This window comes from Polyodon spathula, chromosome 25, assembly GCF_017654505.1.
Source record: "Polyodon spathula isolate WHYD16114869_AA chromosome 25, ASM1765450v1, whole genome shotgun sequence".
Lineage (NCBI taxonomy): Eukaryota > Metazoa > Chordata > Actinopteri > Acipenseriformes > Polyodontidae > Polyodon > Polyodon spathula.
Window position 1 is genome coordinate 18,937,083 of NC_054558.1, and position 7,042 is coordinate 18,944,124.

Genomic DNA, 7,042 nt, shown 5'->3' on the forward strand with positions numbered 1-7,042 from the left:
ATGCAATTGTCTACCAGTCATTCAGTGCTATCAGATAATGATTCAGTGCTATCTTGAAATAACCAATATACCATAAAAGCAATCACATAAAAGAGTATAGCTGATCATCTAGAACCTGGCTGGATGAAAGGTCGCCTAGGCCTACCAGTACTGGGCATACCGGAACTCCAACAGTGCATTTTCCAAAGAACTCTTCCAGTAGGTACAATTAGTATCTTGGCTTGGCTGCAGCTCACAGTAGCAGGCACAGCTCTGGGAATTTGACAGTGACCACTGGAGGAGAATACAGATGTCAATAAGCAACTTGGTTATACTGGCTAACTTACTGGGAATTAGCCCAATTTCACTAAGAAGCACAGTTTTTATTTGGGGTGGGGGAAGGTGTATATATACTTGCTACACTATCCATGGAGCACCGAGGCACCTGCTTACCACTGAAAAAAAGATGATGTGAAAAATGCTTGTCCAGGAATGGGGCGGGCGGGGGAGGTGATAATCATTTGATAGCCATCCCGAGGCTTCCTAGCTACCTTTTAAATCCATCTTGAAAGAAGAGCAGTGTTAGTGCAAGGAGAGGAACACAAGACCTTTAGTTCATTACATTTCTAGATGATTGTCTCCTAGCAAAGTGCAGTATCACATGCTTTTAGATTTGGACCTGCTTGCAGCAGACAGTGGACCGATTTCAGAAAAGTGGAGCTCTCAGCTATCTGCTCCACATGGAAAAGTACCAAGTAAAAACCAAAAGAGGCTGGACCGGACCAGGTGAATGTTCGGACCTGACACTGAAAGTCAAGCAGACCTCAAACAGCCTGGAATTTACCAGATGCAAAAGAGCTTGCGCAGAAATGGATTAACATTATGAAGACACAAAGTCAGATTGGCTGAAAGTTGACTGATGACCTAAATGGGCGCTTCCCACAGGAAAAGCATGCAACTAAAACCTAACGTACAATATCGGGCACAAGCACAGCACAGTTTCAAAAGGCAATGAAGGATTATCTTGGTCCATTCAGGTCAGGTACTGATGGGTCAGGGTCCAGTTAGTCTGCAGTCCAGATTCCCTTTTAATTCAGTTCAGGTCTGTTTGTACTGCATAGTTTCCAACTGCCCTAGCATAAGTTTTCAAACAGCAGCATGCCAACTTCTATAAAGTAGTAATGAAGTGTGCCTAAACAATACTAGACTGTCCCCTTCCTATTGAAAATTCATTGCCAAATACAATATTGACCAAAAGGACAGAGCCTATGAATCGACCCTCAATCATCGCTGTCATTCAATACTGCAGTATCGATGCATTAAATTGGAACAGACTTAGACTGAACTGTAATGCCAATTTAAGGTCACGATGCATATACTGTAATGGTCGTACACTAAAACTATATTATATATGCAGGTATGGTAATATAATTAGTATTTACCGGGCTGTTGAACAGCAGGGTGAGAGTTCTAGTTATCAGAACTGCTTTCTTTGCAAAGGCATGTGTTGCTGATATCATTCTACGTAACATGTTTCTTTGCATGTAGGCGTTAAAACATCTTGGTAACAGCCCAAAGGTAAAGGATTACAACTGTTAAAACGCATTCTCGACTTCTGCTGTAATATTTTGTTTAAATTAACCTAGCCATTGCCCTAGCCCTAACCCTAACACTTATGAATTGGTGTTACTACGAAACAGAGTTAATTACTGGTTATTAGAAAGATAATTACTGCATTACAAAAAGAGACATTTTCACTGAAGGGTGAGGCCCACACCGCTGTATGCAAAATAACATCTCCTGGTCTTTAGTAGAGGACACCAAGGGACAGGGTCTTGCAGCCTTGTGATTTGAGTACAGCCTTTAGCCTGGATTTGCACAGGTTTTAAAGAGGAGCACCCTTTCTGAGCCAGGCGCAATTGCAGGGGCAAAGTGGAGGCATGGATCTTCAGATTGTACTTTGCCTGCTAGCCCTTCCATCCTAATAAATCTGCAGCAACAAAGTGAGATACTGTACCTGGAATATGGAAATAGCCTAACCTGGCCTTTTAACCCTTTCTCCCTCTCTCTCACGTTCCCATAATAAGCTTAACTATACCTTACTTTTGAAAATATTACAAGTGAGTATAGTACATTGAATTACCTTAACTAAGCTACAATACGTGTCTTCTAGGGATTTTTTCTCTTATTATTTATATGTAGATTTGCCTCCAAATGTATCACTACTATATAATGTATACTGCCTTAAAAAGGAGTGCAGACTACTATTTTTCTCATATGCTCTGTACAGGGCTTCTGTTTTTTGGTGTTAATTAATTTACTTTTTTCGGTGCATATTTTTAGCTTTGTTCAATTTTATGTAAAATTTTTTTTCAGGGCTTTGGCTTTTCTATACTGTATGAAATTATTGTTTTTGGTTTCTTTCCAAAATTCGTGGGCTTTTTTTTTCTGTCACAATATTAACTTGACAGTATTTCAATTGTACCTTCTTTCCTTTGCTGTCTTCAACAAGCATGTCCTATCCTATCGAACTGTAATATAGTTTTAAATCTCGCGAGCAAGAACAACCCTCCGCTTCAAGTAATTGTAATCTCGTTTTAAATCTCGCAAGCGTGTACAATCCTCCAATAGAAAGTGTAGGAATGTGCTGCAACTCAGTAGGTGGGGTGGGTTTAAGTATTCAGAACGAATCAATGTGAGATAAAAGTCAGAAAGGAGGGACATTGCTCAGCTGCACTGGGGATTTTTTTTTTTTTTGTAGGTTACTGTATATTTATTGACTATGCGCAGATTTATTATTTTTTTTGTATCGGGGTTGTCTTATTGGTTAAAACCGAAAATCAGAAGCCATAACTATGCAGCATGCAATTCCAACGAAAGCTTCAAAGGGAAATATGTTTTGAATGCCCAGCAGGTGCTGTCGGTATAAATACATGCATGGTGGAAATAAGAAGCAAGTTATTCAGTCAAGTGAAGCTTTAAAAGGTCCTGGGTTTCCAACAACCTCTTCACACAAGTAATTTGCCTGCTGGTAATGTTTTCAAAGAGGTTAGACCCCACTTAATAGGGCAACACTCACCCCAATCTGGGGTACATATGTATAGAACCCCTCCCCCTCCCCCTCCCCTCCCCCCAGCCCCCCCGCCCCCCAGTCGCCCACAGTCAGTAATACAGAGGTCTGAACTGTGTGTATGGTAACTACCTCAAGCTACTGTTCTAAAACTTATTCAGACACCCTTAATTTTCACGTTCAGGACAGCACTGCTGCTCTCCCCTTGCAATGAATAACATTTTCAGGTGTTTGTTCTGAAGAGCATTGCATCGGGCCTAATGATTTCCTCATTAGTCTGTTTCTTCGTAAGGCACCAGCCCCGCTGCCTGCCTCAGAGTCTTCAAACTCATTGCCTTGGGGAGATTTGGAACCTTGAGAAGAGCGGCCGCCCACTGAAGCTGCCTGGATTCAGGTCACGCTCGTCCTGTGCTGCTGTCACAGAACAAGGATCTTCAGTCGCTTGGAGCTGGAGCTGACTTTGACTGAAAAAGCTGAAATAAATGGATAAAACCAGTCTGTTTATTCATATTCACCTGCGAGGCAACAAAAGGTTTTTGTTTTTACGACTATTATTTTGCTAAAGATGCAGACAAGAAGCTGTCTGCTTTTGTAGAGCCGTTACATTGGAACATTTGTATGTCCACAACAGTACACCTAAATTTATTACCACTATTGACATACATTAACGCACTGCAATGACCCTTTAGTTCAAGTGCTTGTGAAAGGATAGTTGGGAGGACAGAGACTCTGAGACAGTAAAACTGCAGTTAAAGCGCTGCTGCGCTGTTTTAATCAACAAAAATAAATCAAAAAATCAAACAAGACACCTCCAACAAGTGCAGGAATTTCCCCCTTTTTTATAGCATGTGGCTGGAGCCTAATTATCAATTACTCAAATAGCTCCAGTCACATTCTCACATGTATTTTGGCAGGTATAGGAAATTAACCCCATCCCTGCCAACCACCACCAAATACAACAATATTTACAGACAGGGCCCTGCCCTGCCACATTGCTATTGTCAAGTAGCTTTGCTCAGTTTGGGCACATCTTCTTGTGTATATTCTACTGGAAGTTTTCCAAGGAAACCTGTACAAATCTGTAAGGAGATCTTATGGGAAGAATTGTGGTAAAGCCGGGTCCATGCAGGTCTAAAGCCAGCACTGGTTTTTGCTCTTGTTATTCTGGTTCAATAAAGTCTTGGTATATTTTATTGAACTTCCAGTGGTGCTTTCTTTTTGTGTGTCCTATGGATTTAATGAAGGACAGGGGTTAGTATTTACACATACAGTCACTCTAGTGCTAGCAGAAATTGTTATTTAAATAGCTTTCTATTTTTAGGCATCATTTTATTAAAGGAGTGTTAATCAATGCTTTCAAATCTATTCATTACTTATTATCTTTGCTCAACTATGCCCAGCTTCTTATTTATAGAGTTCTCTTTGAAATACCTTAATCCACATTGAAGTATAATATCTTCCACAGAAGAAAAAGAAGACCTGTGATAATACTGTTTGTGCTAATAAGAGATAAGAAAATGTTTTTTACAACCTTGGTTACTTGGTATAAAATAAAAAATGAATTCAGAACACGATATTGGTTATTTTTCATTCTTATCCCTAATGAAGCATAACATCTCCAGGTGTTCGGTATTTAATCATTTAAATATTTGACCAGTTCATTCTCAGTAGCCTTCCTGTTTCCAGGGTTACCAGGAAGACAGCCAAGTAGTAAACAACACTAGAAACAGACTATTTTTGATGCTGTATTTAATATATCCTGCCATGTAAAGTGGGATGCATATTGTTGAATATTTCATGAAAATAATACCAGTTTTTTGTTCATTTGTGATCAAGGAAGTGCACGTGTTTCCTGAGAGAAAGGCATAGAAACTAGAAACTTTCTTTAACCTAATGTAGTACCAGATATCAAGTTTTAAAATGAAAATACATTTTTGCTATTCCAGGTGTTTGTTGCAAAACTGCACATGTAAGACCTCTGTAGCTAATGGAAGTGAAAAACATGTCTGATTTATGGAATTCTTTTGTTAGCTACAGTCACAATTTCCCGCAAGCATGAGGTTAAAAATGAAAGTGCTGCACTGCAAAACTGATGGCAGCTTCTCTGTCTGATCAATGGCTTTATCGAGCAGTCACTAATGAGATCAAAATTCAAGTTTAAAAATTGCTGGAAACAGACATATACATTGGACTTTATGTCGGGCAGAATACAGTACGTATTCATTTCTTAGTTATACTTTAATGGACTTGCTCGGGTTTAAGCCTGATGCTGCTCACTTACAGCTCTTAAATGCAGTTTTAATTTTTTAAAAAATGAATGAAAAAACACCTTCAACATCACAATGCATGCTGAATGTGTTGAGTTCTAGCCTACTGGGCTAATACTGCTTTCCACTACAGCACACTCAGTGGGGGTCTCAGAAGAGGCTTCAACTAAATATCAACCAGGTCAAACAGCCCGCTTAGTTCCTGAGATTAGACAACTTCACAATCTACCATAGCTGGACCGCAGGATTTTAAAAGTTTTTCAGTTTCTTGAGTTTTTTGGGGGTTTTTTTGGTTGCCTCTCAGCAGGGTGTGGGTATTTCAAATTTAATTCTCTGCTTTGACAGTCTGGCTGGTATTTCCATGCCGTACAGCGGGGGAGTCATTCTCTTAAGTGAGGGGTGACTTCTTGCCAGGAAACCATCACACATAATTATCAAACAACAACCCTCATGGGAGGTCAGCCCATCAGAACAAGGCGCACACAGACTCCTGTAGCAAAAGAGCAATTGGGTACCCCAGCTCTATCTCAGGGAAGGGTAAAGAACAAGTCACTCCACACTGTGTGGGCACACCGCCTGGCAAGACAACTACTTTAACCCATGTATATATGTATGCATGTATGCATGTATGTAAGTATATATTTATTGAGTTTGTTAACTGGTATAAGTGTCTTTATATACTGTACTAACAAACGTACAGTATGTACAGAGGGGAAGTTCGAAAAACATTTTGGCTAGCATTCTCTGGTCCAGGCACTAGTGAAAACTTTGTCCACATGACTTAATTTTATCCTATATATATTTAATAAGAAAGGCTAATTGACAGATGTCTGTGCCGATTTTATATCTCTCGCATGTTAGTCCGCCAGCCAGCCCCCCGAATTAAAAAAAAAAAAACATTTGTGGACACGGGGTTTACATCTGTAATCATGTCTGTAATTCATAGGCCTGACACTTAGTGGCAGCAGTGACGTATCCCAGTGGGAGATACAGAGAGCTCCTGTGCCTGATGATGATCGACTGTGGATTTGAACATAGAATCACAAAGCCGTCATTCGAGTCATGTTCAGTTTTACATTAAAACCATCTTTATTGTGTCCGTTTACTACATGACTTCATATATGCATGGATTCTGTTCACTAGAAATCAGTCCACATGATGTTTTAGCCAAAGGGATCCAACATTATCTCTCCTCTTTAAACCTGTTTGTAATTCTGTCACTGAGCAAAATACTACCTTGTATAAAGCAAATGACAACCTCAATATCTTATATTGGTCAGGAATAAAAGCGAATTAACTTTCCAAATGGCGTTTAAAACACTTCAGAGTATATGCTTTCAGAATGCAGTTAACACCTTTAATGATAGAGAGCATGTACAAATTATGTTCTATTCCTAGTGTACTGGTCATTACACAGTGTATTTAAAAGTACAATGTACACTTTTAGAGAGAGAGGTTTACCCTGGTATGAAACATAAATACTCTCCTTTAAGTTATTATTTTGACGCAAATTAAGACTGGCCAATGGTTCTGACGGTAGTTGTTCTTTTTTTAAATCTATAATTTTCCTTTCCTATTATTACCTAAACACCTAAAAAAGATATATCAAGAGTGACAATAATGATGAAGGTTGACGAATGATCCACAACACTATATTTTGCTGATTCCTCTAGACGGCAGAAATCCCAAATTCCTTGCCCAGGGCTGATACATTTTGACATACATG